General features: G+C 38.5%; 1 protein-coding gene and 1 long non-coding RNA gene across 4 annotated transcripts in view; one reads left to right on the top strand and one right to left on the bottom strand.

Annotated features, from left to right (window-relative positions):
• inaD (inactivation no afterpotential D) overlaps window positions 1–27,255 on the top strand; it is a 2,962,486-nt gene that overhangs the window by 589,225 nt on the left and 2,346,006 nt on the right. The gene's annotated exons all lie outside the window — the stretch shown is intronic.
• Window positions 2,672–3,472, bottom strand: LOC122416431 (uncharacterized). The gene is made up of 4 exons (XR_006262109.1): window positions 3,421–3,472; window positions 3,224–3,271; window positions 2,777–2,839; window positions 2,672–2,699 (listed from the first exon to the last, which is right to left on the bottom strand). It is a non-coding gene; the product is annotated as an uncharacterized lncRNA (long non-coding RNA).

Raw genomic sequence — 27,255 nt, 5'->3', positions numbered from 1 at the left:
CGCAACCGTAGTTCGCCCGCCGCCAACAGATGGCGTCGTTTCGCGTACGCGACTCGCCGGCCAACGGCTATAAGCCTAAGGCCTACTCACGGGTTCGATAGTTCGGCAAACCGCCGCTAGAGGGCGACGAGAGAAAAAGATTCTCGTTTGCGCTCCATAGGCCTGAGGTCTATAACCTCGGACCACCCGGGCAGTGAAAGTGGATTATTTTTCGAGTTGTTTCTCTATCTCCCGAAGAGGGAACCCATCGTACTTTATCTCCCGAAGAGGGAATCCACCGCACTCTATCTCCCGAAGAGGGAATTCATCGTTCGCAAATCCCGAAGAGGGAACTCCACCCTTACTTCGTATCCTTTTTTTCAAAACTTAGCCATATTCGAAATTTTCCCAGTTTTTTTTTGTTTTCTTTTTTTTTCAGATTTAAATTCTATTTTTTTTTGGTCTACTAAATTGTAGTTATATTTATGCCGAAGTGCAAAACCCCGAGCGACATCCGGCGTATTTTGCGTCGTCGTGCTACGCTCCCGCTAACACCCGCGATCGTCACCCGATACGGCCCGGACCCCCGGTTGGAACGCAATGGTACCCAGGCATACGGGGACGCCTTCCGGAAGGCCAATCGAGATATCCTCGAAACCCAGGAATTAGAGGAGTTACGGGTCGCGGTTTTGGAAACGCGAAAGGCTAAAAAAGCAAAAAAAATCGCCGCTTTGTTCGGGGAAGATGAGGTGACTCACACGTCGGGGAATACGCCGGTACTCAAAAAACGTCAACCCGAACTTGTAACCAAAAACTCACCACCGAATAAAAAAGCACATACAACTGAGTTCAAGTTTCCGGCCCCCCTTATTTCACTCCCAGACATTCCTCTTCCTCCCGTGGCACTCAAGGCCCTCGAAAAACCCGAGGATTTCGACGCACTCTTTGAGAGTGTTGCCGCGCTGATCAGCTCCCCCTCCGGGCCTTCTGCTCATTGTCAAACGCCCCAACAAGGGTAAATAATTAGAGAAGGAAGCAGCTCCCTCAGCGCGGGAACGCTTCCGACCCAGAGACGTCGTCGCGCTATTCCGCGTCGCCATGAAGAAAGGCCAGAAGATCGCCCACCGAGCCTCACCAATCCTGGCCGCCCGGTCCGCCTAAAACAAACCAAACAAAAGAAAAAGAGAAAAAAAAAAACAAAAAAAAAACAAACAAACAATCAATAAATAAAAGGGTTACCTACCTACCTACCTTACCGGGTTCCTCCTCCCGGATGCGACCGCCGCGATTCCCGGACATCGAGGGTATCGTTCCCACTCTATCGAGGTAGCAATCACACTCATTCATCGACACACATTGTTGGGACTCTTGGCCTCGCCATCTTTCGGCAAACACTTAGAGTACATTTAACAAACATACGATGGCAAACTTTAGTTTTGTATTTTTGTATGAAGTTTTTCTGTCGATTAGCGATTTTGTATTGAGGGGGTTTTTTTTTTTAGACGTGTCTTTTTGGAAAATTTTCTTTTTTCTCGTTAATTGATTTTCAGACATCAACATGATTTTCAGACAGGGAATACTTGTCCTTTTATAGATATCAGAATTTTCGGTGCGGAGCGAATAGCTTTCTACCAACTTTTTTCTCTCATTCTCGGATTTCCTGTATTATTCTCAAGATTCTTGAATTTTTTTTTTGGGGTTTTTTTTTAATTCTTCATTTTGTTGGCGTTTCCAATTTTTTTTTAGGGAGGGTTAGATTTCCCTGTGAGAACAAATGGAAACGGGGATCACTAACAAATGGACTTGTCCAAGCTTTTTTCCTCGTGGTCACATAATGTACGACATTTTGTCAATGTTGAACCTTCTCGAACTTATTTTCTTAATCGGGCAGTCGAAGTTATTATATTCGGTGATTTAATACTAGAATTTAATGAATTTGAAGTTCACACTTACGGAGGCCAAGCGCGCTGTCCTTGCCGAAACAATTTGTTCCCGTGGCGGGTCGGGTTCGCCGTGACACGCGGAATTTTCGCGGCTCTGCTCCAAAATTGGCGGCAAACCGTAGCGCACATTTTGGCGGCGCCGCTGAGCCTTTTTTCTGTTTCTTATTGCCTGTAATTTAACCATAAATAAATTGTATCATAGATATTATAAAAGAAAATTCAATTTCCAAGGAGAATCGATGAATTCGAATATTTTGATATTTATACTTACGTCGGAACGAGACGTCAGGACTGGCGGCGGGGCCACTGGCGGCGGGGCCACTGGCGGCGGGGCCACTGGCGGCGGGGCCGATCTTTCGAGCCTAGAAATTTATAATAATTTATCTAAAATTACAAAACTTTAATCAAAAAGAATTTCGATTAATCCATTAATCCAACATGAATATTAAAGTTAAAGAAGGAAATGCTTTTTATAGGACAATTTCATGGGACTTTCTGGGAAAGTGGAAGGATTTCAAAATTTTAAAATAATTTCATACTCACTGTGGTACGCGACGTTTTTTCTTCGGCAACGGTTCATTCCCTCCCGGGGCTTCGTGACGTTCCCGGCCTTTACGCCGTAAAGTGCGGCCTTCAATAATCACTGACTGTAAATTAACCATAAATAAAACGTATTATAAATAGCATAAAAGAAAATTCAATTTCCAAGGAGAATCGATAAATTTGAATATTTTGATATTTATACTTACGTTCAATGCATCCTCCAGGGCTGACAATCTGGAACAGAAAGATGAATAAATTATACTCAATACTTGCTTGATCATTAAAATGAAAGACTTGTATTTCATACTCACTGGTAAGGAGGCTTTTTCGTTTTTTTTTGTCGCGCCGCCGGACTTGCAGCCTCAACATCCTTCCTGAAACGAAACAACAAATGCATTTTTATAAGAAATTAAGGGAATTATGTATTTTATGGGCTTTTCCCAAAAATAATGATAAATCTATTTTTTTTACAATTTGTTGCTATGAAGCGATGTAAACGATGATCTTCACTTCAACCTCAGCCGCCGAAATATCGCTGTTCACATCATTTAACAGTAACAAAACTGAAAAAAAAATTCACCAACATTTTTCGGAAAAGCCCCTAAACTACATTTAATACATTTTTTGATGCCCCTCGAGCATTCGAGGTGCGGTAGTATCATCATTTCTGCTTCCAGGAAACAATAATAAATTTTCATCGATTGGTAATAGAAGATGGGGGGACGGGTTTTTAAATTTTTAAATAATTTGATACTCACAGATTTGGCGATGTAGCCGCGCCCGATGGCCGTCCGGACGGTCCAGGCCTGGAAATGATAACAAATTTGCATCGATTAGTCCGAGTCCGATAAAGTCGATTGAAAAAATCAAATTCCGCATGGGATTCGTCTCTACATCAAAAAAAGATGGTATGGAAGTAGAGAAAAAAATTTTCATTCTATCGAAATTTACTCACTGGGCAGAGGAGACTGGAAGCGTGGCCGGTCGCAGTGGAGCTGATCTTTTTAGCCTAGAAATTTATAATAATTTATATAAAATTACAAAATTTGATCGAAAAGAATTTCGATTTATCCATTAATCGAAAATGAATATTAAAATGAAAGAGGAAAAAGCTTTTCATAGAATAATTTCATGGGACTTTCTGGGAAACTTAAAGGATTTCGAAATTTTGAAATAATTTCATACTCACTGCGGTGGCGAGGGGGTCACTGGCGGCGGGGTCGCTCGCGGTGAAGCCGATCTTTCAAGCCTAGAAATTTATAATAATTTATCTAAAATTACAAAACTTTAATCAAAAAGAATTTCGATTAATCCATTAATCCAACATGAATATTAAAGTTAAAGAAGGAAAAGCTTTTTATAGGACAATTTCATGGGACTTTCTTGGAAAGTGGAAGGATTTCGAAATTTTCCAATAATTTCATACTCACTGTGGTGGCGGAGGGGTCACCGATGGTGAAGCCGATCTCTCTAGCCTAGAAATTTATAATAATTTATCTAAAATTACAAAACTTTAATCAAAAAGAATTTCGATTAATCCATTAATCCAACATGAATATTAAAGTTAAAGAAGGAAATGCTTTTTATAGGACAATTTCATGGGACTTTCTGGGAAAGTGGAAGGATTTCGAAATTTTAAAATAATTTCATACTCACTGTAGTGGCGAAGGGATCACTGGCGGTGAAGCCGATCTCCCTAGCCTAGAAATTTATAATAATTTATCTAAAATTACAATACTTTAATAAAAAAGAAAGAAATTAAAGAAGGAAAAGCTTCTTATAGGACAATTAGAAATAAAAACGTTCGGCTCTTTCAAAATTCCCTGCCACTACTTAGGGATTGGAAAATAAGTTTACTCACTCGAAATCGTCTTGAGAACTGCTTCCCTCTATCGGGACGGATCTGAAATTTCATTTAAAAATCGATTTCATTACAAAACGAATAATAAATTCTTTTAAAGCTTTCAAATAGTTTTGTCCTCACAATTCTCCACCTTTCCCCGTCTTATCGTCTCTCACCGACGTCGATACTGGGACACTGAAAATGATGACAAGTTTTAATCGATTAATCATAAATAAATGTTATTGAAATTGAAGAAAAATTTAATAATTTAATACTCACTTCAGCAGTGAAGATCCCTCGCCGCCAGCTGACGCCTGGGTCGCCGACAATAAGCGTAAATCCCCGCTTCTAGAAATTAATAATAAATTTTCATCGATCAATACGCAGGTCGAATGTACGTCCTTTCGACCGAAGTATGAAAAAAAAACATTTTGTTTTTGAAAGAGATCACTGGATTAAAATTTTTGAAATAATGTTAAACTTACAATTCTCTCGCCGAAATTCTAGATATGTTTGATATCCCGTGACTGGAAAAAATAACAAATTTCAATCTATTACTTGGGAACAAATATTAAAAGAAAAAAGTTTTTTTATATGATAATTTCATGGGACTTTCTGGGGAAGGAAGGATTTCAAAATTTAAAAGTTCGTACCAGCCTTCACCGGAAATGTCGCCGGCGGTTCCCTCGTTCTTGTTTCTAGAAATTGATAATAATATTTCATCGATTAGACGATGTTTTCATTAATTCATTTCATTTCATTTCAACAAGAAATGATATAAAAATTCAAGGACAAAGTTTTTTCTCACATAATTTACTCACCGCGCAACCGCAGCATTGTTTTGCGGCGTCGACGTTCCGGTCAGCCTAGAAATTGATAATCAATTTTCATCGATTAGTCTATGGAAATTCATTATCAATAACGGGTTTTACATTTTTGGAATATCTTTATACTCACGCATATTCGCCGCGTGGGCTGACCCCCGAAGATTCCGGCAATATGATTCTGAAAATAGTTACATATTTTAATAAATTTATCAAAAAGAAATGGAATGAAAGTGGAGAAAAAAAATGAAAATGTGCGCTGGGACACATAGTAAAAGTGAAACTTCAACGGACAAGTAGAAATCGAATCGCAACGGACAAGTGGAAAAACAATCGCAACGGACAAGAGGAAAAACGGAATCGCAACAAAATTTTTACTTGAAGTTTTACGGGCAGATTTCCAAATTGGACAAGCACATTAACTGTAGTACTATATTAACTATAATTTTAGCCGTTACATAGTATAACTTCCAAACTAGACAAGTACATCAATAATCTCTATATAGAAGTTTATATAGAGTCTATATAGAAGTTTCACTTCAAAAAGTATTTTTTATCGTAATTTACTCACTCCGGTGGTGACAGGATGACGGCGCCGGGTGCCGGCGGCGAAGGTGATCTTTCTGGCCTAGAAATTTGAAAAATTTATATTAAATTACAAAATTTAATCAAAAAGAATTTCGATTGATACATTCATCGAAAATTGATATCAAAATTAAAGAAGGGAAAGCTTTTTATGGGATAATTTCATGGGACTTTCTGGGAAAGTTGAAGGATTTCGGAATTTTTAAATAATTTCATACTCACTGCCTGTTCTCAGGCTCGTTGCTTGGCCTACCGAACTGTAACCTGGAAATGATTAAAAAGTTTTATCCATCATTTAGAAAGATGAATGGTATCAAAATTAACGAAAAACGGAAAAAATGGTGTTGGAACTAAAAAAAAATTCAAGTCATATTTACAAGTGCCTGTTCGCCATGTACCAAACCTCGGCCTCTTGAATGGTTGTTTCGCGCTTCAGGTGCAGCCAGTACTTTCCGATTTCTAGAGCTGGCGTGCTGAAAAAACAAGAGTTTGTTTCATGTATGAAAGTTGAAAAGGAATAAATATCCCCTCTCGACGGAAGAAAAATTATGAAAAGTTCATTGATGATCGCCCGTTCGCCCATTATACCACAAAAATTATTTAAAAAAAACTTTAAACCCAACTCAAAATCATTTCAAAATTTCAAAGAAAAAAACAAGTGTTCACTTACTTCTGGTGAGTATCCCAGAAATGATGGATTATGCGGTATATATGATGTTTATGCCGGTAAAAAAAGGATTTAATAGCGTCGGCCCGCTTGTTTGATAGCCGGTGTTGGTATATAGATTGGCTCAAGTTAGCAAAGTATTCCCGGCTCCCATTTCGATCCCAGAATTCTTGTGGATTGTGGGCAATTGTTTTTATGAAGGCTCCCATTAACATTACGTTGTCGCCGATGCACTTCGGGAAATATCGAACCTCTCTAAAAACAAACGTGGAGTAAACTCTGGTCTCTCCCAGTTGACCAAAACTAAGAGGCAAATAAGCGCTGTAACGCCGAAGGACATAGCAATACTTACAGTCTGTCTTCAGCCATCTGAAAAAAAAAGGATTTCAGTCAAAGCATTTCAAAAAAAGGAGGTCAGAACGAAGAGAGAATGAGAAAAAAGGCGATACATAAGAAGCGAAGGAATTCCGCGGGCGAGAGAGTTCGAGCTTTATATTGAAATAAAGAGCGGGCATGAAAGAAAAACAAAAGTATAATTGAATTGTGTTGAAATTAACACTTCAATTAAGGCGAGTGCACGCGGCGAGATCCGGAGGCAAGACTGGCTTTTTGTTTTGGCATGCGAGTCGAGCTCTCAGGGATTCGAGACGTGACTGGCTCTTAGCGTGGCGAGATTCGAGACGAGACTAGCTGACTGAGCTTCCGCGCTCGGGTTTTTATACCCTCTCAAACAAAGGAAATAATAATAATAATACGATGGACTTTGTCCCGTTTCATGATTCGCTCAGTGATTTAATCTTGAACCAGGGACTCCTACGCTAAATTCTCTCATTGGCTCGGTGAGGCCCCGCGTGAGTCCCAATTCGTTGAATTGAGCTAGAGTCACAATGCGCATGTGTGGAAATTCAATGAATTTTAAATAAAACGAATTTCAGATGAATTTTTATCGATTTTATGACTTTTATTATTATTTGACATTATTTTTTATTAATTTTATTCACAAGATTATTTTTATTTAGCTTTATTCACCAATTTGCAAAAAGTCACGTTCTTGCACGCGTCTGTTGAAAGTGGGTCATTGCGCATGCGCACTGTGCACTTTATCTCGCAACGAAAAGTTTTCTTAAAAATTTGAGTAATTTTGACCTGAAATTTACACCCGTTTGTTCAAAATATGTTTCTTTAATAGTTCGCATCATTATTTTTAATAAGAAAAAGATTATTTAATTGATATTCAATAAAATAAAGAATTTCATGAATCTAGGGAATTTTGGTGGAACGAAATTAAGTTGGCAGCGCTGAGCGCCTCACTTCCCGAGCGCCGCTTCGCGAAGTGACAGTTTTTCATCATGGCCGCTGGTGTAAACACTCATGCGTGCCATGTCGATAAAAAGATAAAATAAAGAGTTAAAGTCAGTGTATTTCGCTTCAATATATATTGAAACGATTTTTGTAACTCGTGCGAGTGGGGGGAATTCGTGTACTGGACTCTGTTTGCTGAAAAACTGCTGATTTTATTATTCTTCCTTTTTTTTTTCTTTTATAATGCCTCAGATGCACTAGTGGAGTGTTACCTCACGCTAGGCCGTTTCATCACCGGCTGACTCTACTGAAAAATTTAATTATGAGTTCTTTTTTTTTTTTTTATTTTTTAATTTTATTTCAATTTAAATGCTTCGAAACAAGGGAGATTTATGAGGGGAGTCGGACATCCGCCGGTCCGGGCGGCCAAAAAACGTTCTCCGGCCTGTATGACCGCAGTACGCTAAATAACTGAATGAGTTTTTACTTTGTTTGGTTAGTTTTCTAGTGCCGAGGTCAAGTTTCCTCGAAGAGTATCGCTACTCCCCCAGTACTGCTCTCCTCTAGGCGATCTTATCCTAGGTTATGTTGTTGGCCTATTTACCGCGGGCTCTAGCCCAATTGCCTGGATAATTGTCCTCTGCGTCTCGTCTTCCAGCTCTAGCCATTCGAAATATTTCTGCTCCACTTGGGTTTGTTTTGATTTTTTGACTTTTTTGTAGGGCGGCCGGTTCTTGTTGGGTGGCTCTTGTTTTCCGTATGGCCGTGGCGTAATTATTCTGATGCCTTCGGTGTATTCACCGTCGTCCCACTCGAAAACTTGCGTCTCCTGGTTTCTGGTTGTCGTCATCGTGCAACTTTTCGATTTGTACTGATGGGTGATTGCTAGAGATTAGGCTCTGTCCTTATTATCCTGGGATTGTCCCTTCTTCTTCCTTTTCTCCCACTCTTTGGTGTTGTTTTGATTCTTCGTTTCTGTCTCGATCCTCGCCCGCCTGCTGTGTCGTGGTTTGGCGTTGATTGTGATCGTTCTTAGTCTTCTCGTTTCTTTTTTTTTTTCCTTTACTGATAGTACGGACGTAGGTCTTGAGCATGGAATAATCCTCTTTCCTTTTCGTTGCCTATGTGTTTCAGTATATACGATGTGTTGCTGATTTTTCGTTTTATCTCGTATGGGCCTTCGTAGAGGGGCAGGAATTTGGCAATTGTTTTTGTGGCAGGGTTTGAGACGTTGAACGCTTTTACTAGCACTTTATTACCAATTTGAAATTCCGTTATTCGGTGTTGGCTATTGAATTTACTCGATTGCTTCTGCCGTTTGCTCTGCATGCTCTTTCTTGCCATCATTATTAGTGTCTCGTGGGTGTTAGTTTGCTCTTGGGGTTTGTTTAGGAGATTTTTCCAAGGTCTCTCTGGCTTGTTTGCAAAGTGGAGTTCCCAGGGGATTTGTCCGGTTGTTTCGTGGTGTGTTTCGTTGATGCACGCCTCGATTGTCTTGGTCCATTCGATCCACTGATGGTGCTGCTGTTTTAAGAACGTTCTGAAGAAGCGTGATAGTTCTCGATTGGTTCGCTCCACGGGGTTTGCTTGTGGGTGGCGTATTGCTGTCATGATTTTTTGTATTCCATTGGTTTGCAACGTTTCTTCCCATATTTTTGACGTGAACTGCGTTCCTTGGTCGGACAATATCGCCTTCGGTTTTCCGTATTTTGGGATGTAGTCTTCAAGTAGGCATTTCAATGTGGCGCTGGTGGTTGCTTTCCGTAGTGCATATAATACCGTTAGTTTGGAGAAAACGTCGATCATCACGAGCAGATATTTTTTTCCTTGTTTTGCTGTCGGCAGTGGTCCGTAGTAATCCAAAGATAATAGTTCGTTTGGATTTTGTGGCAGTATGTTTTTCATTTCTGTAAATATGCCTGGTGTGTATATTTTTGTTTTTTGGCACGTTTCGCACTTCTGCAGTGTCTTTCGAGTGAGCCTGTACAGGTGCGGGCATGTGAAGTCTTCTTTCAGGATAAGGTAGCATTTTCGCGGTCCCGCGTGTCCGTAGACTTCGTGGCATTCTTGGATGAATCTTGGTGCATTTTCCACCGGGATTAGGGCTTGGTATTGTTTGTTGTTTATTTTGTAGAGTATTTCCTGTTCGAGGTGGTATCCGGCCGGTACGTTTCCATTCTTGCATTCACTCTTTATGCTTCCTATCAATTTATCTTCATTTTGGAGTATGTGCAATTGCCGGAGCAGTTCCTCAACTTCGGGGGATAATGTCTGTGCGAGTTTCGCGATGACTACGTTTTTGTCTCGTTTTATTTCTCCTTGTCGGCTTAGCAGGTCCGCCACGGTATTCTTCTTTCCTTCGCAGTGTTCAATATGTAGATGGTAATCCTGGATGGCGAGGGACCACCTCGTTATTCGAGCGTGCGATAGTTTGCACTCTCGGAGGAACGTTAGGGCAGCATGATCGGTGATGACATGTATTTCCGCTCCAAGTAAGTAGGATCGGAATTTTTGCAGAGCCCATATTATTGCGAGTAGTTCCTTTTCCGTGGTTCCGTACCCCACTTCAGCGCCCTTCAATGTCCGGCTCGCAAACTGGAGTACCTGGTGCTCTCCTTCTAGGTTTTTCTGGAAGAGTACCGCGCCGAGTGCGTAGTCCCTCGCGTCTGTTTGTAAAAAGAATGGTTTCTGGTGGTCTGGGTAACCGAGGACTACGGAATCAATGAATTTAGATTTAACGTTGTCGAAGGCTTGGGCTTCAGTCTCGTTCCATCTCCAGGATTGATTCTTGCGTGTTAGTTCGAGTAGTGGTATCGTAGCTTCGCTGTGCTCTTTTGTAAACTTTGTGTAATAATTAATGAGTCCGAGGAAACCACGGAGCTGCTTGATATTTTTTGGTGCTGGGAAATTGTGGATGGCGGCGATTTTTTCAGGGTCTGGATGAATTCCTTCAGACGTGAGCACGTGACCTAAGAACTTGATTCTTTTCCGAAAGAATGCTGATTTCTCCAGGCTTATGGTTAGACCGTGCTCTTCTAGCCTGTTAAATATTTCCTTCAGGTGTTTTACGTGGTCTTCAAACGTTTTTGACATGCAGAGCAAGTCATCTACGAAGTTGATCGTGTGTGTGAGACCTTGGAGTACTGGCCTTAACCCTCTGACCAGGCTTGCCGTACTCGTCTTTAAGCCAAATGGAGTTACGCGAAATTCGTAACTATGTCCTCTGTGCGTGAAGGCGGTGTATTTCCTTGATTCTTTTGTTAGTGGCACTTGCCAGAAGCTTGATCGCAGGTCGAGTGAGGACATGTAGCGCGTGCTTGTGCATTCCTGGAATAGTGATTCGATTGTTTCCATTTTTTCATGATCTGGTTGTAGGATTGCATTGACTTTCCGAGCGTCTAGACATAACCTCACCGAGCCGTCTTTCTTGGCTACTACCACCATGGGGTTGTTGTACGGGCTTTTCGACGCTTGAATTATTCCTTGGTCTAGCATTTTTTCGATCTCTTTATCTACTTCTTCGCGATATGCCAGTGGTATCGCATAGTTCGCGGCTTTGAATGGGACATGCGGGATGGTGAGCAATTCGTGTCTGTAGGTTTTCAGTAGACCTGGTGTCTTGCGAAATACAACTCTATGTTGGTGTAGGAGTTTCTTGAATTCTTTCTCTTGTTCATCGTTCTCCCACTCCGTTTGTTTTAATTTGTCTTCGATCTCTTGGTTCGATATTTCACTTGTTATCTCCTTGACCATCTTTATTCTTTTTTGCTTGTTGATTTTCCATTCCTCTTCATCTTCTTGATTGAACTTCATGCTGTAGGTTTTCTCGGGTTCGTCGGGTGCCTTGAAGATGAGTTCTTGAGCTTCGAGGTCTATTTTTGATCGGATTTTTTCCAAAAAGTCTATTCCAATGATGCAGTCGCTTGTTAGTTTTGGCACTATTATGATCGTAGCTGCTTCGATGACTCTTTTTAGGTTAATCTTTGCAAATACTTGTTTAGTGACTTTTACTGGTTTGCCTTTTGTTGCTCCTGTGACCGTTACCCCGGTGAGTGGGAGCGTGGGACATTTTCTTAATGGTTCACACATTTCTTGGTAGAGTTGTTCAGAGATTGCGTTGACTTCGGTCCCCGTATCTATCAGAGCAGTTATCCTTCTTCCTTCAATCTCGATCGTTATCGTTGGGCATTTGGGTTTTCTTTTCTTTTGAGGTAATTCTTCTGTTTCTTTGAGCAAAAATTCTCGGGTGTCCTCCCCGAAACCTAGCGTCACCTCCTTTAGTTGGTGGTTTCTGGAGGTGACGGCTCTTCGTTTTCCGCCTGGTTTTCAGTCGTATTCTCTTTTTCTGGTTGGTCATCTCTTTCTTCTTCCGTCGTTATGGTGCGTATCTTTGTTTGATTATCTCGCTCTTTGCGAGTATTTCTATTGTCCCATGTACGGTGTTCGTTCGGGAGCCGAGTCGTGGGATTCTTTCCTGGTTGATCGTATGGGTGCTGTGTTTTTGTTTTGTCCTGCGGGGCTGCTGCGTATGTCTTCTGTTCTACTCTCCTTCGTTGACAATTCAGAGGTCCCATTTGATCGAATGCTGCGAGTAGGTCTAAGAAGTCTGACGTGCGGTTTATCTGCCTGCTGACTACTGCACTTCTAATATCCTCGGAGAAATGTCTTGATAGTTTTTTAGTTATTTCCTGTTCCGACCACGGGGGCCGTATTTCACGTGCTATCCCAAGGGCGTTAAGGGCGTAGGCTAGCCGTTTTTGCTTCCCTTCGGGGTTATGCCACCCGAATTCCAATTTTTCCTTCGCCGAGAATTGGACGTCGTCATTCCAGAATCTTTTTATGAATTGTTCTTCAAAGTTCAGCCAGTGAGTGCACTCGTAGGCTGCTAGTTTCCACCAATCCGCTGCTATTCCAGTTAAGCTTTGAGTTACTATTATGTTGAAGTCGTAGCGTGGTCCTAGAGCATTTTTGTATTGTTTTAAGTCCTCCAAGAATCGGATCGGGCGCTCGTACGCGTTTCCGCTGTACGTGGGTGAGATGAGTTTGGGTGCTCCCCATGCCGTTAGGTCGGGATTTCGTTGTGGTCGACCCTGATTGTTGTTCTCGCTTCATCTTTCGTCGCCCTGCAGTTCCGTTGGAATTTCTTCACCGTGTGTTCTTGTGGTCGGTGAGGGCGTTGCGCGATAGGACCCATTGTAGCTGTCTTGCCTCCCTGTCGTCATGTTCGAAAGCTGTCCCTTCAGCGCGTTTATAGATTCGTGTAGGTATTTTTCTATGTTTTCCAGGCGGCGTGTCATTGTGTGATGCAGATTCGTTATACGGATGTCGTTTGCCCGCTGGTCGGAATTCCGCTGGTCTTGCAGTTGCTCCAGTATGGTCGTGACGGAGTTTGATCGGTCCCGGGTGTTCGTATTGGTGGCTATTTCCTCCTGGTCGTTATTGCGTTCTCCATCGTTGTGTGTGGATGCTAACATCTGATTTCCTTGGAACTGGTTTGCGGTGTTGCAGAAGGGTGCGCTTGGTGAGTCATATCCGATCGATGAGGCTTGCGGGAAGATATTCGCGGTTCCGCTTGTGTTTTCTCTATTTCCGTTGCTGTAATCTGACGCCATTTTGAAGAAATGTCGTGCCGATTTTTTGTATCTGCGTTTCCCCAGTTTAACTAACAGAGTCCCTGTTCGGGCGCCAATGTAACGATTTTTGTAACTCGTGCGAGTGGGGGGAATTCGTGTACTGGACTCTGTTTGCTGAAAAACTGCTGATTTTATTATTCTTCCTTTTTTTTTTTTCTTTTATAATGCCTCAGATGCACTAGTGGAGTGTTACCTCATGCTAGGCCGTTTCATCACCGGCTGACTCTACTGAAAAATTTAATTATGAGTTCTTTTTTTTTTTTTTATTTTTTAATTTTATTTCAATTTAAATGCTTCGAAACAAGGGAGATTTATGAGGGGAGTCGGACATCGCCGGTCCGGGCGGCCAAAAAACGTTCTCCGGCCTGTATGACCGCAGTACGCTAAATAACTGAATGAGTTTTACTTTGTTTGGTTAGTTTTCTAGTGCCGAGGTCAAGTTTCCTCGAAGAGTATCGCTACTCCCCCAGTACTGCTCTCCTCTAGGCGATCTTATCCTAGGTTATGTCGTTATAACCTTAGTCTTGCGCTGGGCGCTATGCCAGTACGAGAGTTTGGTTGTAACGACGAGTTGCATCAGTTTGAAGGAGCCGGGCGTGCTCAGGAGACAGTACATACAAGGCTGGGATAGGACAGTGTTTCGGCAACCGTGCGATACGATCACGTTACACTTTCTTCTTAGGATGCTCCTTGAGGCGCTAGACGCAATGCTAGTACTTCAATCGGCCGTTCTAATAGGATGGACAATGCTCGGCGATCGTGCAACACGGTCACCTCACACTTGGGTGTTCTAGGGAGTCCTTTATGCTAAGCGTCAGGCGCAATGCTGATACTCGGCCGGAGGCTGTGGGAGAACTGGATCGTTCGGTAGGATATCAAGGAATAATCATTCTGGCCGTTTCGCCGGCCTTATATACCCGCTCGCGCCTGGGTATTTGGTAGGGAATTCTGGTTTGTGTGTGTGTACGCGTCGGGCGCCGACTTCGTGACTTGAGTGTCTGGGTGTATGAGTGTATGAGCGTGTACGTGTGTGTGTGTAGAGGACTCTGTTCCGTTACAATATATTAGATAATAATAAATTATAATTACATATATATATAAATCATATATAGATCGCGTCGGATCGCGATGAAAAAGTAACGGAACGGGCTTACCGAGGCACGATCTCTGCCTTGGCGGTTCGTAGGCGATCGCAGGTCTTGCTCGGATATCGACTCGTCGGCAGGCCCCAGTTACCATGACTGATTCCTGTCGTGCCTCGGTGAGTATCCGTGCTACCGATTTTCCCCCACTTTTCCCCCACTATTTCTAGTACTAGTACTACATAATCCAAAATTCGATATACTAAAACCACGTTATACTATTGCGAAATGTATGTCACTTTTAATAGTTGTATAGTCGTATTTGAAAAACACTAACAGATTCGATCCGTCTGTGTTCTCGACAAAAGAGCTATAGTCATGTGCGAGAAACATTATTCGAGTTGACATTTTTCATAATCTGAAAGCGTTTCACGATCAAAAAGATTTCTCATTAGCGATGGATATTTATAATAATGTAGGAACCGTTGAACTCTGAAAATCGCCTGAGATTCATCATTCAAACAGATTCGAGTAATTTTGGACACCCAAGTGGATACGAGTAAGCCAAAACAAGTGAGAGTATGAAAGTATATTATAGTTCAAAAAATTCTTTGATTAAAAAAAAGACATGGAATTTTTTGGAAAAAGTCAAAGACTAGAACTTTTCACTGGAAAATACATGAGAACTTGCGTCATTCGTATAGTCGATAGATATACTAGAACTCCTCATAGAATGACAGTATGTCATAAGTGAAATTTTCTTCTATCAAAAATAGTAATTCAGAATTTATTACGTAATCAAGAGACTCGGTAGAGTCTCGGGACAAGTACATTGACAGCCCTGTCGTCTGCTGGCCTGAGGCTCTCGCCGAGACTATATTTTCTCTGAATAAAACGATTCGCGGTGGTGGGGGTAAAATTGGCATGTGATTTTCGTTAATTGCAAAGCTCATGAGTTATGTACGGCTTTGAAAATTGAACTTTTAGCTAATTATGAAGTTCTCTGTCGAATGAGTCCAAAATCAGCATGCTCGGTGCCGTAATTTCTGAGAAAAAACTTTGCACGGGCTTAAGATTATGCAAAAGTTACTAACACATTCAGGATTTTACGTATCTGTATACGCGTACTCCAACCGCTACAAACATAGGCCTCTTGGCCCCCATGATCACCAATCCCTGGTGAGAGAAATTTTGTTGCAACCAATGAAGAGTGAGAGAATTTTTGGGCCAATGATATTCAAGAAAAAGAGCAAGGAAGTTTGGCGGAAAGCTAAGGAGCTCGAGAGCTCGAAAGTACTCGAAAGTCACCAGCTGAAGTTTCACCTCATGTTGACATTTGGGGTTATGATGTTATGAAGTGCGTGCGGGAAAATAAAAATAATTTTCACGTCATCTAACGAAGTGCATATTGATATTTATTTTGTTAAAACTTGTGGAATACTAAACCCGTATAAATGCGGCCGCGTAAATGTAGACTGTGATCTGTGTGTGAAAATAAAAAATATAAAAAAATGCGCGATGCATATGTCAACGAAACTTTTCAAGATTTCATTATTTCGTTCGATTGGAAATAAGTGTCAACTGAGATAATCTTTCAATTAAACCAGAGCGCGCGGAATATTGTGCAGCGTAAATATATCATCAGTTGCGTGATTATATATCATGTGTAATAATGTAGGTTATATATACGAGTGCCCTTTGATAGCTGTGTGGTAATAACGAACCGGCCGGGGTTTGATGTTACGAAGTGCGGGACAAATGTAACAAACGTTCGCATAGTTAGTGAATAATATAAATAAGGCAAATCAGATTATCAAAAATAGGTCTGGAAGTTGTAAGGAAAAATGTTCGTTAACCTAAAACGTCAAATTTTCTTTTTGCGATATGAAATATTATGGTTGATAATTAATAAATCAAGAACACACGGAACTGTTAGTGTATAATGTGAGAAACTCCAATCGAATAAATGTTTTCTAATTTATTTCTTGTGTCAACATTATTTTTGAATATTCCCATATTTTGTTTCCTATTGAGTTTGGCTCTGCTCTTTCCGATCCTTGTTTTGACTCCATCGGTTTGCAGCGGATCGATACATATTATTAATGGGTTGCCTAATATGTGTCCTATGATTTTCTACTATTTCTTCATGCTGATTGTGGTAACGTGATTCAAGAGGTTTCCAGCTATGATCATCAATCTCACAATTTGTACATCAGATTCTCAAAACAGTTTCTGGTCTTGATATAAGTGTAGTTATTCTTTTTCCACCTGGTCTGTCGAGTAATAAATTTTGAAACTTGTTCCAAAAAGTCTTTGGATGCTTTTTTTGCTGATAATATGAAAAGTTGAATCTTCGTTATGCGGTAGGCAAACACAAACATTGACAACAATACTTATGAAATGACGTGTATGTTGAGTATTCCTATTCTGCAAACTGCAAATGTGGAATTATTGGTGAAAACATTCATTACGATAAGTCTACAGTTGCTCAGTTTTTGATGCGATTAAGTATAATACCTGCCAACATCATGGAAACCTACAGAATTTCTGAATGTTATGTGCGCTATGTCATTTTAACGTAACATCATGACTTCTAACAACTTTTCACTCTAATACTATAGATTTGGATCATTGAAATACAGCAAAAATCTGCAAACCATAAAATTTATATACTGTGCCATTCATTTTATTTTTTGACTCGCACCGTAACATATATATGAAGTGAAAAATTCATTACAAAAGTCTTCAGTTGCTCATTTATGGATGGATTTGAAATTGCTGTCTTCCAAACTCATTGCGCAGATACATTGAATCGCAGCAGATACCTGCGAACTTGGAAATTTCTGTGGATAAGTATATGTGCTAAGTATCACCCCCTATCTTTGATTATGGTAATATGTAATGGAACTTTGTTCAGCAAGTTGTAAAGTATTTCTTTTCAAATAGTATTAAAGTTTGTATTACTGCGGTATGGAGCGAATACCTTCAAACTTTGATATTTTTGTGTCGCAGCATGTGTGCCAATTATTTAAATTTTTTACTCCAACCGTAACATGTAATTTCAAAAATTCATCACAAAAGTTTTCAGCTTTACTAATTATCTTAATTTTCCTTTTTCTAAATTCTATGCTAAATTTCTGAATTTCCTAATTTATTTCTAAATTATCCTGAAATGAAATTGTTTTTCTCCAAAACCAATGCAGATACCTCAAACGTCTTTGAATTCCGTTGCTCTGTTGAATTAAGTACGCTCAGTTTTTTTTTGCTTCTTTGAGTTCTGACATAATAAATATTTCCGGGTACCTTTTTTCAGCAACTATCAAACTGTAGATAATTGGATCTCCGCGGCCACTTGCAAACTTTGGAAATATATTTCATCGGGGGCATGTTTTGGATGACACGAAAATGTCTAGATTCAGAATGAAAAAACGACATTTAAAAATGGCCAATTCAGTTGGATTCGTTGTGTCTTGAATTTGATCTATCTTTTTTCTTTTCCTGTCTTTTCACTAACGTTATAAGCCGGAAATCATATCTCAGCTCGCAACACGCATTGCTACATGCTCTTGAGTTACCAATGGATAAAACATATTAGAAGACAAGGAGAAAAATCACCAAAGTCCAAGAACAAACCTCTATCGAAATATTTCCAGTACAATTTTGACGAAATTTAGGTCTTTTTTCGTGGAAACCAACGTTATAAGCCGAAAATCATATCACGACCTACAACCTGCTTTTCACCGTGCTCTTTGGTTCCTAATTGACAAAACATATTAGGGTACAAGGATAAAAAACGCCAAAGTCCAAGAACAGACCTGTGACGAAATATTTCCAGTAAAATTTTGACGCAAAATAGGTCCTTTTTCGTGGAAACCAGCGTTATAAGCCGAAAATCATATCCCGGTCTCCAACCCGCTTGCGACCGTGCGCTTGGGTTTCTAATTGACAAAACATATCAGAGTACAAAGAAAAACATTGACAAAGTCCAAGGACAGACCCTTGACGAAATATTTTCAGTACTATTTTGACGAAAAATAGGTCTTTTTTTCGTGAAAACCAACGTTATAAGACGAAAATAAATAATCCATAGAAATTCAAACTAAAATCCTATAGTCAACTGAACATAAATAAGGAACTTTTGAGAAAAAAGACGTGATATCAAACCATAAACTTCCCCTAGGAAAAAAAAGGTTGGGACAAGTACATTGATGGTCCCTCGTTTGCTGATAATTCCATCCATGAAAAAAACTTTAAAAATATTTTCTTTTTAAATTGTCAAAAAAATGATTTTATAAAAAAAAATACAGAACAATTCGAAAAAATTTTCACAAATCTTGAAAAAACATTATCTGTAAAAAAAACTAATCTGTATCTATTTTTTAAAGTGTCAAAAGAATCAAATAACAAGTAAAAAATAAAAAACCGAAAAATCGCGCTTGAAATCATTTTGGAAACCGATGCCTCATTCTTCTTATTTGATTCGAACAGCTAAATCAATTGAAAAAAATTCCATCTAATTTACGTGCAGCATTAAAATTTATTATATCAATTCGAGGCCAAGTATTTTCTAATGAATTGAAAAAAGTTACCACTTGAGTTACGTGCAGCACTAAAATTTATGATATCAATCGAAGGACAAGTAATTTATGAGTAACTCCAAATTTCAACATTATGGAATTGTTCTAACAAGGAAAGGTTCTCTGCTGACGTCCTTCGATTTTGATGAAATTTAAATATGTTATTCTACATCAAAATCTAAAAGACACGTATTTTTTTTTATCGGCGGAAAAACGTTTCTAGGGGTTGAAATCACCCTTCAAAGTTGAGACCTCCGAGGGGTACTTTTCAGGTTTCACCTGTTTTCACCTGAGATAATAGAATGCACCCAAATGGATAATTATCTTAATGATAAACGATGAAAAATGCAACTGGTTTCATATCGGAGGGTTGCATAGGAAAAAAGTTATAGGGGTTGAAATTCACAAAATCGTTATAACAAAAAAAGTATTGCACCTATCTCGATGAACTTAATTGCATTTCGAAGAGGGCAAAAAAATAGTAGATACGGGTTTTTGCGTTTTTCTCGCAAATCAAGTTAAGGGGGTGAACTACCCCTATATATGTTTACATCAAATCTCAATAAAACGGCAGTAATTTTTTGTTTTCCTTATTTCTTCTGGTCGTGATACGTTTTTCCTTCACATTTTCAATATTTACATCTTAAATGATGGATAGATTTTTCTCGAAATTACATTTTCATAACTAGTGAAAGTTATAGAACCTAAAGTATGCGTCCAATCCTTATGGTTTATTTTTCATTTGAAGGCAATCTGACTCTTCTAGTTATACTTAGAAGATTCTATTCAAAATTTATTTAAACAATGGATTTTACCTAATTGAGCAAGAAAAATGCGAGAACATCAAATTTTTCGGTTGAAAATTCTATCACATCCATAGTTTGAAAGAATTCACTTTTTCCCGCCAAAAATTACTGATGGGATAACTTCTACAGATAACAATTTTTTTTATTAGTTAATATTGAATAACCCCCAAGACAAATTCCAAAAATATCTATTCCTTATGTTTTTCACAAAAATTCGGTAAATATTGACACATTTCTATAGTTATCATCAATTCAAGTTATCATCAACTCCCCCCCCCCCCCCCCCCCGTCCCTTTACTTGACGGTGTTATTTGGAAGTCATCTCTGTTCAGTCTGTGACTCGCTCCCAAAATTAGATTTGAAATACGACGCAGAAGCAGTGATAAAACTGCGATCGCGGAATATATTCACCACAGTCGGTTATTTTTATTCTACACGAAAGAAGTGCCTTACAATTCGAGACTATTTAAAACGAAGTTGCAAGTATTAATCAAAATGAAGATAAATCCTTTGAACGTTATTAGAATGCTTCTCGCAACTTTTGAAGTCATGCATTTACCGGATTCGCCAGTGAATAACGATGAAATACAGTTGAAAGAAAACTTTGAAAATATTTTGTTGACTGCAATGAACGAATACAGTGGTTTTGAAATGGTAGAAGAAAATTCTTTGGATTTTGAAGAACCGTTCAAGGATTGGGAAATGGAAATTGTTGAAGATAAGGAGTGGGCAAACGCCTTGCATGAACCAGAACTTCCGCCTGATACATGCACTCATGATGACGAAGATTTATCTTACGAGTACAAATTAAGGGCCGTTCAGTATTGGCGCAGCGGGAAGAAAGGAAATTTAAGTCTGGGCAGTGTTAAACAAAAGTTCAAGAGAGTGCAATCTATACGACAGTTGCAGCGGTGGGCACACAATTTGAACAAGGGTGGGACGTACAAAGAAAAATTAGCACGAATTTGTAGTTACACTTTGGAAAATTTCAAAGCTGCTGTGGATGCTGGTTTAATAGTGCACGATTCCGATTTGAAAAAATGGGCCTTACATGCTCAAAAAGAAATAGGGCATTCTGATTTTCGTTTCAAAGCATCTCCTAAGTGGATAAAATCATTTAAAGCGGCTCATCGTATCGTATCGAGAAAAATTAATAAGTTCATTACATCCAAAACAATTGAAGATGGAGAAATCTTGGAACAACAAATTCAAAAATTTGTCTTTGACGTAAAGCAAAATATTGCAACATACAAATTGTCAAATACATTCAACGCAGATCAGAGTGGCTTCCAGCTAGAAATGCATTCCGGAAGAACTTTAGCAATCGAAGGAGAAAAGCAAGTACAATGTCTTGTACAATCAGTCTCATCTACGACCCACAGTTATACGATTCAGCCGACTATATCAGCTGACGGCAAACTGCTATCTCCTCTATTTTTGGTTTTAAAAGAACCAACCGGCAAGATTGGTCCAATAGTGGAGAAAACGCTTTTCAGACCAGATAATGTGTACATAGAAGTATCCAAGTCTGGGAAGCTTACTTCAGGTATAAATTACACCCACTGTTTGTGTATAGATATTTTTTCGAATGAAAAAAATACGTTTTTCTAATTTCAGATCATTTCAAAATTTGGTTGCAGCATGTGTTTTTCCCGAAAATTGGTTCAAAATCTTTATTACTGATTGATTCTTGGACTGGACACTGCCCCCAAGCTGTACTTGATGTAAAACCTTCAAATAGAGATGTCAAAGTAATGATTATACCTAAAGGAACTACCGGAAAAATCCAACCCCTCGATGTTTTTGGATTCCGAGTATGGAAAAATTTTGTTAGACATTTTTCTGATACTTGTCTATTGATGAATTATAATATTGATTTGCATTTGAGAAATAATATCATAAAGCTGCAGTCACTCGTTCATAACCAACTGTCGTCACCACGTTATATCGATCTTTTCAAATATTCTTGGTACAAAAGTGGTTATATTGAAGAAAAACCAGCCAATTTTGAAAATCCTGTAGACTTTGCATTTGGAGATTCTTGCAACTCACATTGTGAAGTTCCAGGATGTGAAAATGTTGCTATTGTTCGCTGTTCCTGGTGTAAAAAGTCGCTATGTTTTAAACACTTTTTCGATGACTATCATTACTGCAGTACTTACAACGGCTAATAGAGCATACGATTATATATTCGCTTCTATTTATTGCTGTTGACATATTATCAATAAAAGATATAAGCATATTGTACGCTCTCTTTTTTTTTTACTTGACTACGCAATTTTTCTATGCGTCATCCCAAATCTTGGTCTTATCTACCGAAACGAATATGTGTAAGCTCTCATCGTATGCCTGTGTTATCTCATTGCCAAATATAAATCAGTCAGAATTATCAATAAGGAAAAACGTATCACGACCAGAGGAAATAAGGAAAACAAAAAATTACTGCCGTTTTATTGAGATTTGATGTAAACATATATAGGGGTAGTTCACCCCCTTAACTTGATTTGCGAGAAAAACGCAAAAACCCGTATCTACTATTTTTTTGCCCTCTTCGAAATGCAATTAAGTTCATCGAGATAGGTGCAATACTTTTTTTGTTATAACGATTTTGTGAATTTCAACCCCTATAACTTTTTTCCCATGCAACCCTCCGATATGAAACCAGTTGCATTTTTCATCGTTTATCATTAAGATAATTATCCATTTGGGTGCATTCTATTATCTCAGGTGAAAATAGGTGAAACCTGAAAAGTACCCCTCGGAGGTCTCAACTTTGAAGGGTGATTTCAACCCCTAGAAACGTTTTTCCGCCGATAAAAAAAAATACGTGTCTTTTAGATTTTTATGTAGAATAACATATTTAAATTTCATCAAAATCGAAGGACGTCAGCAGAGAACCTTTCCTTGTAAGAAGCTTTTAAATCCAAAAAAATCACATGCAAGCTAGTCATTTCTTACTCTATGGTGGCAAAGACTTATAAGATAATCGATTCTTTTCAGACTTTCAGGAGCTTCTGATATTATTCACAATATTCGACGTCGATTGGATCGATACAAATTATGTTTAAATATGAGTTAAAAGTACTTGTCCGGCCCATCACTTTCCATTAAAATTGTTTATTCAAATAAAAATCAGGGCTTCTCTAGAACTGATCGAGCACAAATATTCATGCAGAGCGAATTTAATTGCACTAAATGAATAAGAATGGAAACGAATTGTCCTGTACTATACAAGGGATGTTATTGTGCATCGATAAATAAAAACCATTTTGCACATTAAATATGTTCAAGCTTCCAAAAATAACTCCCCAGTTGGTATTGGAATGACAGCAATTTTTACTTCTCACTTTTTCCAGCGAACGAATTTCATTCGGTATAACTAACCTATACTATTATTAAGAATATTAAACTAATAATAAATCGCATGTCAATAAATTTTTAACTGGATTCTGCCGTACAATTTCGTTTTTTTATGATTGATTTTTATTTGAATGAATAGTGATGGGCCGGACAAGTACTTTTAACTCATATTTAAACATAATTTGTATCGATCCAATCGACGTCGAATATTGTGAATAATATCAGAAGCTCCTGAAAGTCTGAAAAGAATCGATTATCTTATAAGTCTTTGCCACCATAGAGTAAGAAATGACTAGCTTGCATGTGATTTTTTTGGATTTAAAAGCTTCTTAGAACAATTCCATAATGTTGAAATTTGGAGTTACTCATAAATTACTTGTCCTTCGATTGATATCATAAATTTTAGTGCTGCACGTAACTCAAGTGGTAACTTTTTTCAATTCATTAGAAAATACTTGGCCTCGAATTGATATAATAAATTTTAATGCTGCACGTAAATTAGATGGAATTTTTTTCAATTGATTTAGCTGTTCGAATCAAATAAGAAGAATGAGGCATCGGTTTCCAAAATGATTTCAAGCGCGATTTTTCGGTTTTTTATTTTTTTAATACTCTTCGAGAGGGAAAACATAAGGACTCTCGTTGTTACACAAAATCGCTACATAAAGTAGAATTCGTCATAGTACGACAACACCTTCTTGGGAAAGTTTCTTTTTATCAACGATAGAAAATCGACAAATATAGAAGAGCGTTGAAGGCTAGGACTGGTAAGATCATACAGACAGACTCTAGTCGTCATTGAGAACCATTAAACATAATCGTCAGAGTGTAAAAGCATCTCACAGTAGAAATTTTTTTCGATCACAAATGACGATTGAAAAATTTCAGAATATGCTGGAAGCTAGAACTCTTCGTAAGATCATGCAAGAAGACTTTAGCTGTCATTCGGAACCATTAAGTATCCTGGAACTCGTCAGAGTATGACAGCATCTCATGGTTCAAATTTTTTTTCGATCGAAAATGACGATTGAAAAATTTCAGAATGTGTTGGAAGCTAGAACTCCCCGTAAGATCATACAACAAGACTTTAGCTATCATTCAGAACTATTAAGTATGCTGGAACTCGTCAGAGTATGACAGCATCTCATGGTTGAAATTTTTTTTCGATCGAAAATGACGATTGAAAAATTTCAGAATGTTCAGGAAGCTAGAACTCCTCGTAAGATCACACAAGAAGTCTCTAGCTATCATTTAGATCCATAGAGTAAGCTGGAACTCGTCAGAGTACGACAGCATCTCAAAGTTGAAATTTTTTTTCGATCGAAAATGACGATCAAAAAATTTCAGAATGTTCAGGAAGCTAGAACTCCTCGTAAGATCACACAAGAATTCTCTAGCTATCATTTAGATCCATAGAGTAAGCTGGAACTCATCAGAGTATGAAAGCATCTCATGGTTGAAATTTTTTTTCGATCGAATATTAACATTGAAATATTTCAGAATGTGATGGAAGCTAGAACCCTTCGTACGATCATGCAAGAAGACTTTAGCTATCATTCAGAATCATTAAGTATGCTGGAACTCATCAGAGTACGACAGCATCTCATGGTTCAAATTTTTTTTCGATCGAAAATGACGATTGAAAAATTTCAGAATGTGTTGGAAGCTAGAACTCCCCGTAAGATCATACAACAAGACTTTAGCTATCATTCAGAACTATTAAGTATGCTGGAACTCGTCAGAGTATGACAGCATCTCATGGTTGAAATTTTTTTTCGATCGAAAATGACGATTGAAAAATTTCAGAATGTTCAGGAAGCTAGAACTCCTCGTAAGATCACACAAGAAGTCTCTAGCTATCATTTAGATCCATAGAGTAAGCTGGAACTCGTCAGAGTACGACAGCATCTCAAAGTTGAAATTTTTTTTCGATCGAAAATGACGATCAAAAAATTTCAGAATGTTCAGGAAGCTAGAACTCCTCGTAAGATCACACAAGAAGTCTCTAGCTATCATTTAGATCCATAGAGTAAGCTGGAACTCATCAGAGTATGAAAGCATCTCATGGTTGAAATTTTTTTTCGATCGAAAATGACGATTAAAAAATTTCAGAACGTGTTGGAAGCTAGAACTCCTCGTAAGATCACACAGGAAGTCTCTAGCTATCATTTAGATCCATAGAGTAAGCTGGAACTTATCAGAGTATGAAAGCATCTCATGGTTGAAATTTTTTTTCGATCGAATATTACCATTGAAAAATTTCAGAATGTGTTGGAAGCTAGAACTCCTCTCAAGATCATACAAGAAGACTTTAGCTATCATTCAAAACCATTAAGTATGCTGGAACTCGTCAGAGTACGACAGCATCTCATGGTTGAAATTTTTTTTCGATTGAAAATGACGGTTGAAAAATTTCAGAATGTTCAGGAAGCTAGAACTCCCCGTAAGATCATGCAAGAAGACTTTAGCTATCATTCAGAACTATTAAGTATGCTGGAACTCGTCAGAGTATGACAGCATCTCATGGTTGAAATTTTTTTTCGATCGAAAATGACGATTGAAAAATTTCAGAATGTTCAGGAAGCTAGAGCTCCTCGTAAGATCACACAAGAAGTCTCTAGCTATCATTTAGATCCATAGAGTAAGCTGGAACTCGTCAGAGTACGACAGCATCTCAATGTTGAAATTTTTTTTCGATCGAAAATGACGATCAAAAAATTTCAGAATGTTCAGGAAGCTAGAACTCCTCGTAAGATCACACAAGAATTCTCTAGCTATCATTTAGATCCATAGAGTAAGCTGGAACTCATCAGAGTATGAAAGCATCTCATGGTTGAAATTTTTTTTCGATCGAATATTACCATTGAAAAATTTCAGAATGTATTGGAAGCTAGAACTCTTCGTATGATCATGCAAGAAGACTTTAGCTATCATTTAGATCCATAGAGTAAGCTGGAACTCGTCAGAGTACGACAGCATCTCAAAGTTGAAATTTTTTTTCCATCGAAAATGACGATCAAAAAATTTCAGAATGTTCAGGAAGCTAGAACTCCCCGTAAGATCATGCAAGAAGACTTTAGCTATCATTCAGAACTATTAAGTATGCTGGAACTCGTCAGAGTATGACAGCATCTCATGGTTGAAATTTTTTTTCGATCGAAAATGACGATTGAAAAATTTCAGAATGTTCAGGAAGCTAGAGCTCCTCGTAAGATCACACAAGAAGTCTCTAGCTATCATTTAGATCCATAGAGTAAGCTGGAACTCGTCAGAGTACGACAGCATCTCAATGTTGAAATTTTTTTTCGATCGAAAATGACGATCAAAAAATTTCAGAATGTTCAGGAAGCTAGAACTCCTCGTAAGATCACACAAGAATTCTCTAGCTATCATTTAGATCCATAGAGTAAGCTGGAACTCATCAGAGTATGAAAGCATCTCATGGTTGAAATTTTTTTTCGATCGAATATTACCATTGAAAAATTTCAGAATGTCCAGGAAGCTAGAACTCTTCGTAAAATCATACAGAAGGGCCCTAGCTGTCATGTAGAACCATTGGGTGAGCTGGAACTCGTCAGAATATGACAGCATCTCATGGTTGAAATTTTTTTTCGATCGAAAATGACGATTGAAAAATTTCAGAATGTGCTGGAAGCTAGAACTCTTCGTAAGATCATGCAAGAAGACTTTAGCTATCATTCAGAATCATTAAGTAAGCTGGAACTCGTCAGAGTATGACAGCATCTCATGGTTGAAATTTTTTTTCGATCGAAAATGACGATTGCAAAATTTTATAATGTGCTGGAAGCTAGAACTCTTCGTAAGATCATGCAAAAAGACTTTAGCTATCATTCAGAATCATTAAGTATGCTGGAACTCGTCAAAGTACGACAGCCTCTCATGGTTGAAATTTTTCTTTCGATCGAAAATGATGATTGAAAAATTTCAAAATGTGCTGGATGTTAGAACTCTTTGTAAGATCATACAAGCCGACTCTAGTTTCCATTCAGAACCATTAAACAAGCTGGAACTCATTAGTGTATGGTAGCATCTCGTATAGTTGAATTTTTTTTGCGATCAAAAATGACAATTGAAAAAATTTCAGAATGTG

Source organism: Venturia canescens, chromosome 9 (genome assembly GCF_019457755.1).
Source record: "Venturia canescens isolate UGA chromosome 9, ASM1945775v1, whole genome shotgun sequence".
Taxonomy (NCBI): domain Eukaryota; kingdom Metazoa; phylum Arthropoda; class Insecta; order Hymenoptera; family Ichneumonidae; genus Venturia; species Venturia canescens.
This window is presented reverse-complemented; position numbering and strand designations above follow the sequence as displayed.